The sequence below is a fragment of the Poecilia latipinna genome, unplaced genomic scaffold (assembly GCF_001443285.1).
Source record: "Poecilia latipinna isolate Pla-1442-1.1 unplaced genomic scaffold, P_latipinna-1.0 Scaffold875, whole genome shotgun sequence".
Taxonomy (NCBI): domain Eukaryota; kingdom Metazoa; phylum Chordata; class Actinopteri; order Cyprinodontiformes; family Poeciliidae; genus Poecilia; species Poecilia latipinna.
The window spans coordinates 76,897-91,156 of NW_015113491.1; the positions used below are offsets into that span (position 1 = coordinate 76,897).

The 14,260-nt window shown below is 37.4% G+C and overlaps 1 long non-coding RNA gene across 1 annotated transcript; it reads left to right on the forward strand.

Annotated features, from left to right (window-relative positions):
- The first annotated feature begins 3,193 nt into the window (after nt 1-3,193).
- LOC106957107 (uncharacterized) lies at nt 3,194-7,870 on the forward strand. Its single transcript, XR_001426891.1, has 3 exons — nt 3,194-3,276; nt 4,534-4,643; nt 7,753-7,870. It is a non-coding gene; the product is annotated as an uncharacterized LOC106957107 (long non-coding RNA).
- The last annotated feature ends 6,390 nt before the right edge of the window (nt 7,871-14,260 follow it).

Consider the following 14,260-nt stretch of genomic DNA (forward strand, 5'->3'; position numbering starts at 1 on the left):
GTACCGTCAATGTGGCCCGTTGAGGGGGCCAGTATGCTGAAGTGGCCCTCGGTGAAATTGAGTTTGACACCCTTGGGCTAGAGGATGTTGCTCTGAGGTCTCACTGTAAGGGTGTGTCTGAAGGAATTTAGGTTTTTAAGTGACATTTATCCAAATACATGAAGTCATTCAGTGGGTAATCAGAATCAGGGTTGATTTTCACACAAACACTCTGAACACAAGAGGGTCAAGTGGGCATGGTGAGATCAGAACCATAAAAATTTATTATTACTTTGAATGGTGACTGAGTGGGTCTAAGTCAATGTGAATTGAAATGACATGTGCAGGATTCAAGCAAAATAGGGCTGTGTGTGTGGCCTGCTTCTACACATAATGGATAGCTACTGAGGGAAAGGGTGCCAAAAATGCGTGCGTGTGCGTGTGCGCGTGTAATTACAAATGTGAATTTGTGAAATATTGCTCTCATGTGTGCAAACACCTAATAACTAATGCTGCCGGGTATGTGGGTGGAGAGCAAAGCAGCGATCACAGAGTCATTCTTCACCTCAAGGTTGGCGCTGTGGACACACACAAACACACACATACATCAAAGATGGACAGATTATTCTGCCGTGGTTGTCCTGTCTTAAGTCAAAGTCTTCATCAGCTCCTCCAGCTGGAACTCTGTCATGGATGCACGGTTACAATCCTGGACAGGCAGACCCCTTCGTTTACATTCCCCCAAACAATGGCATCTTCAAGAAAATAAAGAATATTAAGAAATTAATCACACAAATATATAAAGTGTTGCTTTATATCTATCTTGACTAAATCCTTCCTTCAATTCTAAAAGTTACAATTTATAATTCATTCTTTCCAAGCAGCCCCATCTTCTAAAACCTGTGAACTTTGAGTTTGACATGCAATGTCAGGAAGTCATTGCTTCAGTATCCTGGACAGTTGGTGCCCAAACCTTTACAGGAAAAATCAACAAGTTAAAAAAAAAAAAACACTTTCTAATAAAAAAATGGTTGATAAAACAACATCTGAGGAATCATTGTAAAAGTTGTTTCACTATGCAAGAAGTGTTTGACAAGAGAAATATTTTGTGTTTTTCATAAGTATTCTAATATTCAGCATCTTTTTTGAAAGGCCTCGTGTCAGTGGAAATCTGACCCATCAGTGCTATTCCTGAACTGTGGCTGCAGGTACAGAAAATTAATTCACGGTCACACTTTGAACATCCCTGCTATAGAGCATATAGAAATAAATATCTATGGTGAAGGAAAACACTGTTTGGGGTTAGTATTAATATACCTGGTCTTCTTTTTTTCTACTTTGGATATTTTTATCACATCGGATTCAAGGAAAATATCATTTGGCCACTTTAAATGATATATTTTTTAAATCTCTCTCTTTCTCACTGTTTATTCAATGTCACATGCTGTTTTTATTTTAATTATGTAAAGCACTTTGAAATGCCTTGCTGCTGAAATGTGCTATACAAATAAAATTTGATTGATTGATTTAACTGATAATCTTTTTAAACATCAACCATAGTTCTGATTTAGGAAATGATCTCTACACAGCAAAACAGTATTTAAATGGAATAGGGTTTCTTGTATTGTTGAAAAGTAGTAGGTCAATTCTGAGTAAATATTTTTTCTTTAAAATTTCAGCTATGCTTTTCTTATTTGAGGATTAGCAGTAGGTTGAGTAGTGATGTCAGTAAATGTTTCACACACCTGCAAATATTTACAGAAGCAGAAATCAAAACTTTTTATGAATGCTGCAAAGTAACCATCCTCCTGCTCATAATGTCTAACTTAACTTGCACCAATTATGACTGAGATGTTACAGCAAGAATTCACTGGTTACTTCCTGTTTTAATTTGTCTCCTTTTCCCTTCCTCACATGTTTTGTCTGCCTCTGTGATTAGCACACCTGTTGCCTGGTTGTCCCTCCTGTGTCAGATCCCAGGCTTTCTTCCTGGTTCTTATGGTTTTCATGCCTGCTTCCTGGTTTGTTTTCACATTCCAGCTTCTTTACGGACTGTATGACTTTCCCTGCTTCTGCTGCAAACATCTTGTCTTCTGTTGAGTAAGTAACTTTTTTGTCTCCATAATCTGTTTCTAGATGTGCATCCTGTGCTTCAGACCAGTTGCAATAGCAACCCACTTAGTTGTGTTTTGCAACTCCTTCATACATTTTTGTTCATTTTTGATGAAAAAAGCCACTTTTCTCTCATTTACCTTTCAGCAGTCAGAATTTAGACTTACTTCATAAGTTTCTAGTCACATTTTCTTATGCTTTCAAATATCTTTATAGCATTAATTGTCCCAAAACTGATATAAAAGAAAACTCTGCATGTCACATCCAGGCTGTGTATTTTCCATGAACATACTTTAAAAGCTGCTGCTGTTTCTCTCTTGGAGGTTCTACAGACTTGATATGCTGAGTTTGTGTATATCTTGTGTGCTGTTGCAGAAGTGGTGTGCACTGCATTGATAATTGCGAACATGAAGTGTTTGTGCTGCAGGTAGTGATAGGATTTTTTCCTGAGAACGGTTAGAATGGAGCAGCTGAAGTTGGCTCTTGTTTGTGCAGCAGAGCTGTGCTTCTTAAACTACAAGTTTCAAAGTGTGGTTTTCTCATGAAGCCTCACTTTGATGGAATTTGGGATCTTATGTTGAACACAAATATTGAGTAAATGCTTGCAAAAATGTTTCATTACATTTAAATATTTAATAATCCATTCATTTCATGAAAACAGGAAGAGGAAAGGACATGAATGAGTCATTGTGTGTAAACTGTGTAAGCTGCAGGATGTCTGGAATAAAACACGACTGCAATCTGATGCAGTTTAAAGTCTATAGATCTTTCTTTTCTACTACTCTGGTAAAATATTGAAATTTGCCTTAATTTAGTGACTTTGCATCGGTGACCATTCTGAGTTACTGTGTTTCCTTCATTATTTTGTTTTTTTATGAGGACTGTTTATTTATTTTTTTACAGTTTCTGCAGAGACGTTCCTGCTTTGAAAGTCTCTGTTTCTGCAGCCCCTCTCGGAAGCTGTATTTAAAAACGTCCTTTTAGATCCAAGTTTTGTCTTCCTGTCTGTGCTGATGGTTAATTTTAAAGCCGGCAGCATGTGAGCACAGTGTCCTGCTTGTGCATCCATTAAATTACTGGTGTCATTTTGTAACAGGCTGTGTGTTTCGGATCCTGTGCAGTGACCCCTAATGTCACCTGTATCTACATGCATGGACACAGTCTCATGCATCCATAAACAAACATGTAAGCTCATTATAAATTAATCAATGTGTCCACATTCTTGTCAGTACAGTGACCTTAGTTCATATCCAGGCTTTTTATCTTGTACAGGTGTAAGGAAATGTGAGTTATATCAGGTGTTTAATTATTCATTAGTTTTTCCTAAAGCCACAGAGTGTGGAAACTGATTACCTGCCTGTAAGCACACCAGTTGCAGCTACTAATGTTTGAATTCTAACACAAGAACCATGCTAAAGCATTAATAGACAAAATATGAAGATGCATCTCAATATTTATAGGATCCCTGATGTAGTGAAACTAATAGCAGTATATAATATGTTAAAATCCAGCCCATGGCAAAGGGTCGAACCTTATACTTATACTTTGTACTGTCATGAGATATATTTTTCTAATTTCTACTTTTCGTTTTATAGATCATGTTCTGTATTTGGTGTTTTGCTTTTTGCCATTATTTTGATCTCAAAACTACCTTTTCATAGGGTGAAGAAATTAAAATGTAGTAATTTAATAGGATAAAAATCTGACATTTAATAAATTAGTATTCTCATCCCAACAATATGTTAAGATTGAACCACATGGGTAAAAACAAATTCTTACAAAGTGATTTGGTCTTGTATCTAGTGCAAGGCAGCCTTCCTCATTTTTAGGAAATATTCAGAAATGTTGGCTGATGATGAATACTTAATAAAGGTGTGAGCAACTAGAAAGCATTTGTCTCGTTTTTATGGCAAAGCAATATTTCTCTTCTTTTTGCATTCCTACTGTTATTTCTGAGATGTACCATAAATCAAACACTGTGTGACATCAGTTGCAGGTGTAAAACAGCCGTCCTGTTTTTTTTCAGAACGAACATTAAGTAGGAAAGGTCAGAGAAAAGAGCTGACATGGAGTCTGCTGGCAGGACAGAGCTGTGCTGTCCTCCATGGTCCACTTGGATATTGGCTATCTTTGATCAGTCTCATTATTCAGCTTGTTCCACTGAGAAAAACAATGATTTTTAGACTATTTAAATAGATTTGTATTTTTAAACGACTGAGTTTTTGTAGTATGTAAATTAAAACCACTGAGAAGGCTTCCCTTACCCCATGCTGTTTGTTTCTGTAGAGGGGTGAAAAACAAGTTATTGGTAAATAAAAACAATAATTAAGAAAATAGGCACCCCCAACATAATTTTTAATTTTGTATCTTTAATTTCTTGTTGTAATAAGTTCTTCAGTGTCATTTTAGTTAGTCCTATACAATTTCACACACAACCGCTAGGGGCGCTGTCGTATTGGTGGCATAGAGAAGACTGAGCACACGAGAAGAATAAATCTTCCGTTTGAATGTGAAGGAAGCTCAACGTGTGTCTCGTCTTTCTCATATCACAGGTCAGTAAAAATATAGTTTTATACATGTACATTGGTTTTCTTGGAAAAATTGAAAAGGTTCTTAAATCGAATCTCAACTAATGAGTCGCGTAGTTCGTTTTGTGATTGTTATTGTGTCCAAACACGAGACTTGTTCTGAAGGCTAATTGGAGCTAATGCTAGCTGAGGAGCTAGCTGAAGGACAGTGGCGTTCATTTGAACTTGTGTTTTGCACTTTTAGAGAGTTCTCACTCAAAGGACATTATTTTGGTTTCTTTATTTTATTTTATTTGATGCTTCTTTATGGGTTTGTTGAAAAAACCAGATAAACCATATATTTAGAACATCTGTGAAACGGAGTACCGAGGCACAGCATTAAAGTAGTATTGCGCCTTTTCAGTTTTATATTAAGAGTAGAGTTTGTTATGCAGGATGATGGTGATGTTAAAAGCTAAGATGCTTAAATGTTAAAATATATTTTATTTGTGCTGATTAAAAATGGTAAAAGCTATTAAAATAGTTAAAAGCCATTTTATATATTTTTATATTTTTATTTTTGATAAATAAATACCTTGTCCTCTCAGAAAAGAGGGCAAGGTATTCAATTTAAAGCACTAACTACAAAATTAATATGGTTTAGAGAAGTAAAAGCTATTTGTGAATTAGTTTTGTCAGTTGATAGAAGTCCTAATGCTAAATGGAGCATGTTAAAATAATTGTTTGGTTTAAAGAAATATTACAGCCATTTCTGATGTAATGAAGTTAATGGTTCTCTACTGCAGTATGAGATACCTGAAGTTTGTTGTATATGAAGTGTTTATAACGCAGAAGAAGAATTAATCTTCCAGTTGAATGTGAAGGAAGCTCAATGTGTGTGTCTGGTCTTTCTCATACCACAGCATCACATGTTGAGGGAAGATCATCTTATACATTACCCTACATTACCTGTTGGTATTTATTAATTAATCTGGGTGTAATATTACTCCTCAGTATATTGACTGGAGAAATCCAGCATCCTACCTCAGAGCGAGAGTGACTGTTAAAGAATTGAAAGATTTCCCATATATAAACATGATCAGGTTTGATGAATTTAGTTAACAGATTTTTCATCTGACCTGCCAATAAATGCTGGGAACCAATCAAGAAAAAAATATAGCTACTTGGTTTGCTTACTAATGCACTAAGAATCACAAAATGTTGTGAAATTTAACTTGATTAAATACATCTGATGCAAAATGCAACTGACAGAATAATTGTCGTAATGTAAAGTAAAAAAAATGAGATTTTTTATGAAGACAAAATTTCAGGACCTCATACCCAGAAGTTAATTGTGTGATGTTCTGCTAATGTCTGTATGATAAGCATCACTGCAGCCATACTTTGAGCAAATTGAGGCGTTTCATAGTCTAATTTCAGTGAAAATGGATCCATTTGTCTGTGTTGAAACAAAATACCAGACGTCCTTTTACATCTCACAATGCTACTTGGTTTGTGTCAACACCAGGGCGCTCTAAATATTTTAACATGCACTTTCATATTTAAAATTGGGTATGGATACACCATGGTACTTATCCCTGTTGACTAAAACATATTTTCTTTTCCTCCATTTCTCATCAGACTTAATGACTTCTTCCAAATGAAAGCAGACATTTGTTGAGTGCTTGCTTGAGGTCACACCTGCTTGTTGGTTTCAAACAAGCAATCCATCTAAATAATCTGAGCCAAAGAGAAAAAGAAAGCATTATTAAAAAGCAGCTCTTGCATTAAATTCCCCTCAGAGATTTGACATGCCACTTAAAGGACAAAACAGAATAATTCTCCACAAATTACCGCCTTAAAATGCATTGATTTATCCCAGAAAGCATCAGCTCCATTAATGTTGACATAAACCAAATCTAGGCATCTTGGATGTGTGTGGTTTTGGCCTTTTAACTCTCAGAGCAAGTGTTGGATAATATCTATAGGAAATAGGCCAAAAGCAGGATTTCTTTTAATTAAAAAAGATGTGATGGGGTGATAATGGAGCTTGAGCCTCATTTGTAGTAATTAATGTTTATTCGGTCTTGAAGGACTGGATGTGTGACAGCGGGGGATAAATAACACTTGCCACTGGACACTAACATGATTATAAAAGTATCTGCTATTATTATGTTCACAGCAGGATCTGCAGGGGAGTGAGATTGACTATGCTAATCACTGCAAAATCAGATTTCACAGAGAAAGTAGGAGGTCAAATATTTTAGGAGTAAAAAATATTATCTCGGTTATGAAACTGGTATTCTGAACAATGCTATAAAAACCAAGTCAAATTCAAAGTACTTGGTGCAAATCCTGTTTGCCTATATTTTGTTACACAGCAGTTAATAATTTTAACTTGCACCCTCAAAGAATCAGTATAAACTGTACAAGAACAACTGACTGATGAAGATGAAATCAGCTTTTTAAAAATGGCAGCACAATTTTATTTTACATCCTTACTTAGACATACACAGTAAACCACGTTGGCAGGTCGAAGTCATTGGTTTAAATGTGAATGTGTAATCGGTCTGGAGCAATGATGTCTCAAGCACTCAGCATCCATTTGTTCCATTCTCATTGTATGGGATAATTTTAAGCATTTTGAGATTATCCATGAAATATCTCAGGTTAAGAGTCTGCTGACTCTAGAGAAGTCCATGCCAAAAGATCTAGACCATCTATGAGCCAAACATTAAACATGCAACAGGTCTAGTAACTTTCTTTTATTTACTCCATTCAGCTTCCTTTTTTATGCATATAAACAAATCCTTTAACTCACCGAACACTTGGACTTTAATTGGATGCCAGTGTTGCACATCTTCGTTGACTATTTGGAAATAAAATTGTTAGTTGGAGTAAATGATATGGTTAGTTTATTTTTCTTTTTCTTTGGAGAGAAGCTGGTAATGTCTTTCCAAAGAAGCTAATGTCTGTTTATTGTTAACACATCCAACCAAAATAAGGTTGGTTGGACCTTTTTTTGTGTGCTGGTGTAACATCATGTTGGCACAGGAAGGAGAGATCTGCAAACTGTTCCCAAAACGTTAGAAGCATGAAATGATTCAAAATGTCTTGGTGAAGTATTAACAGTTCTTTCCTCTGTAACTAACAGGCCAAACAAGACTCCTGAAAACGGATCCACACCAAAATCCCATCTGTTTGACACGATGCTGCCTGACAAAGCAAAGTTCTGGAGGCCAAACCCAGTTTCAGTGGCTTGCATGGGTAAGCCAACACCTTTGTCAATGTTAGCCTTAGCTGTCTAGTGTTTCTTAGACCTGGTAATCATAACACTTTACATGTTTTTCACAAATTACTCTTCAGGTTCATTCCAGTTCCAAGTCTTGAATGAATCATTAATGTTCTTAGCGTTTTCATTTTTAGGCTTTGTCTCTAGATAAATACTCTTTCATCATGTCTTTGCAAGTTTGGTTAGTACTTCCTGTTAATGTAGAGGTAGTCGCTCATGTAGACTCATTTTATGGACTTCTGACTAATTTGTGATGGTTCTTGTGTTGGAAAGTCTGATTCTTTAAACTATCCATTCCAGCAAATCTTTGATTTGAGTTTTTCAGTTAAAGAACTTTTTTGTAAAATGGAGTATAACATTTCTGCATTTCCAACTTCCTAACAGCTGTGTAGGCCTAGTTCCACCATATTGGCATATTTTTGTAGCTTCTGATGTTCAATCATCCTTGAGGACACTTTCAGTTGGTAAAATGTTTCAATCTTAGGCTAACAATAAATAAAATAACATAGTTAATACTAGTCATTTTCTCCAAGGAATCCAAATGTAACATTCAGAAGGGCAATCTTTTACAAAGAAAATATATACTTCAGTTAGGAGCAAATTGAATGTCTCCAGGAATGTGAGAAATTGAGTTTCTTAAAAAGCTTGGTCTTTGGTTTGTTTCAAGTGAAACACAGATTTTTAGTGTGTCCTGGGATTTATGTGCAACACCATTTAATTTAGTTTGTTTATATAGAACTGGTTCACACCACAGTATCACCTCAGGGCACTTTACTTAAAAGCAACTCATGCTAGACAAAAAGGGACTCACTTGTGCCAAACTCCAGGCAGCACTTATTGTCATTCATGTGTGCAAACCTTTCTGCTTTGAATGTCTGTCTCAAAGAGCGTTGATCGACATAAATTTTAATGCAAATGTCTGCACTGAGGAAAGCTTGGATCACCCACTGACATACCCAATAGCTTTCTCCAAAAACTAAAGATGTTCTTTGTTGTGAATTGAGGAATCCCATTAACCTTTGGGAGCTTTGTACTTTTAAACTGAAGTCTTTGTGTTGCTGGGTGAGGGTTTGATGATAATCGCTCAGGCTTTGGAGCCTTAATACAATATGTCAAGCTGGTTGACAGAATTTTCATGCCAATTACGTCTTTTGGTTTATTTTTGACATATTTTTTGTTTATATTTGCATGCGCATTTCTGAATGCATCAACTGGAAATGTCACAGACAGAAAAGCTTAGGACTGTCTGTATGCTGCTGATTTAAAAACCAAATCACAGAATATCTCGTCGGTTGCATTTCCTCTGAATGTTTTGACTACTCTTATGTTCTTGTGACAAGATAACTTGAGATGGCGACTTATTTGTTTTTTAATTTGTGATTTCTGAATTATTCTCTGCCCTGACATTGTAATAGGACAACTTGGAGTGAAACATTGCCTTCTTTATTTATCTTTTGGAGTTATCTGTCTCTGAACATTAAGTTATTGGCAGTAATAGCTCAATCGATGTGCCCTTCCAGGAAGATGTGAGACCTCAGAAGACATGCTGGGCCTGCGGTGACTTCTACAAAAGCAAAAATTAGAGGCAAGAACACGTAGTTAAAGGAGGCAATGCAACTTGAATGGGCAAATATTGGCAAGACATTATATTCTAATAGACTTTGGCATGTTAATAAGAGTGTCTGTATATTGTGAACACATTTATTTTGTAACATCAATGTCTTTATTAGATTACAAACCAGCAATAATATATTAGATGTGACCTCATTTAGCCTCCATGGCACAAATTAAAATGCATTACTTCTTTTTATCGGTCTGAGATTATCGGAGACTGAAACACTCATCTTTTAATAACAAATACTTGAAATAAGGGAAATTTAAAAAATATTAATGCCTTTTAGTATGTGGTAGTTTAGTTTAAATCTTGGCAACTCAAAATGTTGAAACATTTTGTCTTTAGAATCAGAGAGAAGGAGGTGAACGTGTGGTTTTCAGTCTCTCCTCCTGTGGGTTGGACTTTTCTGTGAAAGCAGCTCATCTTTATTCGACGGTTAAGGGTGTTGTAAATGTGATTGATCTTACAGGCTTTGTGGTGATTGATTGGCTGACGGGTATTCATAATTCAGCTTGAGGAAAGATAAAGTACATTTTAGCAAAAGCTATCTGGATGATGTCTGAATGGGCTTGTATTATCCCACTGACATTTCAAGTCTTAATATTTTATCCCAGTAATTACCTGAACATACCTATTTGGTTTAATTTTGCCAGTTTCTGACAGGTGAATCCATATCCTGTTTAAATTGGGACGGATTGCTTTAGATCTGAAATTTAAAAAAAGTGGCATTCTGGCTCAATTGATTATTTTATCACCTTGTGAATGAGCCTCTCTCCACCACTGATGTATTTCCTGAGGGAAAAGCGGTTGAGCAGATTATGGTGGTGGTGGGGAGGGCTCTGGAGCCGGGGAGGCCGCAGCAGACTTCAGTGTCTAAACTGTGTTCAGGGGAGATTGATAGCTGTTGTAGTAAATGTACTGTACACCCCAGTTATTATTCTCTGAATTATAACTGGATTTACAAACACAACTATAAATGCACAAACTCTGTTGCTGATTTAGGATGGTAGTCTTTTGTTTGAGTTACTCCCTTTAAACACACACATGCACAAAAGCAGCATTTACTGATCCCTGCAGAGATATCTGTTGTTGACGCAGCGCTGAAGTCTTTGTGAAGCCTGTATCCCCTTTCACCTTCAGTCCCAAATCAAAGATAAATAATTCCCTTTTAAAGATGCTTTTTATTCCACAACATTTTCTTTTCTGTTGAGCTGGGCTCAAACATGAGGCATTTCTTTAAACCTTGTGGGGGCTAAAATGTCCAACTCATCCTTCTTCCGCTTCCTCTCGGCTTGTTGGCGTTGCAGGTACAACAATGGGCTACAAAACTGACAGTCGCCAAGGGTACGACAGCAACAGCTTCCTGGTGTCACCTTGGTGATGGCTGCTCAGTGATGGAGGAGGTTGTTAAGTAGAGGCGACATGCGATACTGTCACAGCAGGGAGCACAGAACCGGATGCCAGCTTCCTAACTGTTGACATTGAGCCCTTTAATGCCAGGTGGAAAAGCCCTTCTGCCATTCAGTTCCATTTTGAAGTCATTTTAGTTAACTTCTAGATGAAACGTGTGTGTGACAGCCCAGGGTCTTTTTTGTGTCCTGTTTTTGGCATTTCAGTGATGCCATACAGATAGAATGGTTGTCTACACCTACCAGGACAGATCTCTTCTCTCAGGATATCTGAAGATTGTTTCCTGATTGGATGATTGACTTTATTAAATCAACACTGCACACAGCATCAAAGTGAGCAGGCCACAGTGACGGACCTGTGTGTTTCTCTGTCCTTCAACCATTTGGACTATATATGTGTGTATCTGCACCATCTTTTCTGTGCAAAGCTCTGGCGTTTGTAGTGACTTACCGTGAACGCTGCAGTCAGGGGCGTTCAATTACACAGTCACTCATAATAAAAAGGGAGAAATGCCAATAGCAATGAATTCACCTTGGCCACAAATACTCAAAAGTCGATGCTTGTTGCTGACACAATAGAACTTATAGCTGTTGTCACTAGTTCAATTGCCCTAGCATTAAAGCTGCAGCATGTTTATTTTACAAAAAATGTATTTTTAAATATTTATTTAAAACTGTTACTGTGTTGGCACAGTTGTGCTCCTCTGCGTTCTCCCAGTGCTCCTACTGCCATCTGCAGAAATGCACTGCTCAGTCAGGAACAACCAGTCAGAGCCAGGAGGAGGATCTTAGTGCCGTCATTCAAGCGTATTACTACACTGCTCAATGTAATAATGAAGAAACTATTTACTGTTCAGCAAAACGTCATCGGCCATCATCAATGGCTAAGCTCTAGCAGCACATACACAAGCATGATTGACAGTGCTAAGACCATTTTTCATTTTCTTTTTTTTTCTTTCTCATACTGTCACAATATAGTGACAGCTTGAAAAAATATGGAGAAAACATAATTCATGAGAAAGTTGCATATTGCAGCTATAAATATTGGAAAGGTTTTTCAGTTTTATTAATATTTTGAATGGATAAATTTAAAGTTCCAAACAATTGTTGAAATTTATTTGGAATTTCAATATGCTTTACAGTATTACCACATTCAACACACACACCTGGGCGTGCACACAAAGTGACAAGCAACTTAAATCCAAGGTGTTCAACCAAATGAGTTTGTTTTCAGAGACGTCCACATCTGTAACCTGGAGATCTTGAGTGGAAGGCATACCTTTCAAATTAAAAGCACAATCTAAAGTTTGTAAAAAGCCTTTAAAAACTTTCATATTTCAGGGCTGCTGAATTGACCAACTAGTTCCCAGCCAAGTAAAGTAATTATATGAAGAAGAATCATGTGTCTAGATTGTTCTTGCTTTCATGTACTTTTTATTGCATTATGCACAGCTGTGTAATGCAGCAGGACATATTTTTACCCTCTCTTCACTCTGACATCTCCATTGTTCTTTCATCCACCATTTGGAGGAACATGTCTTGATGGGAGCCTTTTCTTTTATTGTGGCATATCCAGTTTTTATTTCAGCTTTAATTAAAGAAATCAGATTTTCATCACAGCCTTCTTATTTTCCGCAAATTCTGCATCTTACTCATCCTCCCCGACCCTCTTTTATCATATTCATCCTCTTCATTGCTCTTAATACTTTGCAGTACCACTCAGCCGCCTTATCCCACTTTGACACCTTCCATTTTATTCTGTTGAGCCAAGACACAAAACAAAGAAATGACCAAGTGTAGAGAGATGAAAAACGCCCCATAGTATCCTTTTAACCCGTCAGTCCTGTCATGTACGTTCTCTAAGAGTAGTTTGTCCTTACCTTACCCCTTAACAGTTTAGTCTATCCATATTACATTGATCCAGTCATCTGTTGATCCATTAAACCATTTATTCAACGCATTTACTCTCAGCACAGCAGTTCCTCTTGAGCCATTAGCAGCGACGTGGGAAACAAAGCTCTGCCTCTAGCCTGGATGATGTCCTTCTTGTACTCTAAGTGATAAATATTCAGCAATTTCTGAATAGAAATTGGCCAATGGAGCTAATGGGAGAGCACAATCCACTCAAGAACAGTAAAACGGAAAAAAGCTCCCAGATATCAGCGGTTATCTTGATGAGTCATCATAACCCTGCCAAGATACAAAAATGAGGATTTGCATTTTTTTATTTACTTTATGCTGTATTGGGGGAGAAGCTCTTTTTCCTCTCCAAAAGCTTTTTTTTCTTGTTTTGGTTCAGACCTGGATCGTTCAGACCCTTCATGAAACAACCCTCTCCTGTCCATTTCTTTGTCCATGCTTTTATAAATCAGAGTTTATCCACAGGATGATTTTCTCCTACCACTTATTTCCATCCGTCTCCTCCCTGCGGGCATTTTTCTGCTGCAGAGTGCCCACTGTTGCTAATCACTCTTGCTCAGCCTTGCCTCCAGCAACGATTAATGGGTTTCATTTATGCTCATTTGGAGAAAACACCTGTGACCAATCAGAGAAAAGCTATGAGAAATTACGCCCATGTTTGAGATGGTGTGAGGTGGCGAAGACATAACTGTAACTTCTCTTGTTTATCCGTCTGGTGTGTTTCCATGCGACTCCCATTCGAGCTGCAAGTAATTACACTGATTCTTCACTTAAATATTTAATGTGTGTGTGTGTGTGTGTGTGTGTGTGAGTGAGAGAAGTAGAGATGTTGTTTGAGAGAAAACTGAAGAACGAGGGAAATAAAGGGTTGTACTTCTGGGCTTGGTGGTTCATCTAATCACTCAGGTTCATCACATGAGCTCTGTGTGTGTGTGTGTGTGTGTAATGACTCTGATACATCACCTGGACTAGAAGTGAACGCGGCTGCAGTCTCAGTGGGGCCGTTATATTTTGTGTCTGCGCACTCGTATGGAAACAGACGAGGTGGATCTGTTTGTGGAGTGCAGACTTTTATTTCTCTCCATCTATGTTTCCTTGTGTTGTCAGCATACTAGTTCAATGGCACCTAAAACGAACCAGTTCAAGAGAGAGAGTTCTTCCACTGGAAAAGGCCTACCAGTGAGTCTTTTTTGGACTTGTCCCCAATTTAAGTAGTGAAATATGTTCTGTCTATGTGCCCTTCAGCAACATATGCCTAATGTGCGTCAAATGTGGCAATAGTTGTCGAGTACCAGATGAGACGCACCATGACATTCAGGTGTGCGTTCCACTTCAGGAGCCTCCAACATTATTCAAATGCCCGTTTTTGGAGCGGAACAGATCCTGGACAAAGGAACACCCAGTGGAAAGCATCAGCTCTTTTCAC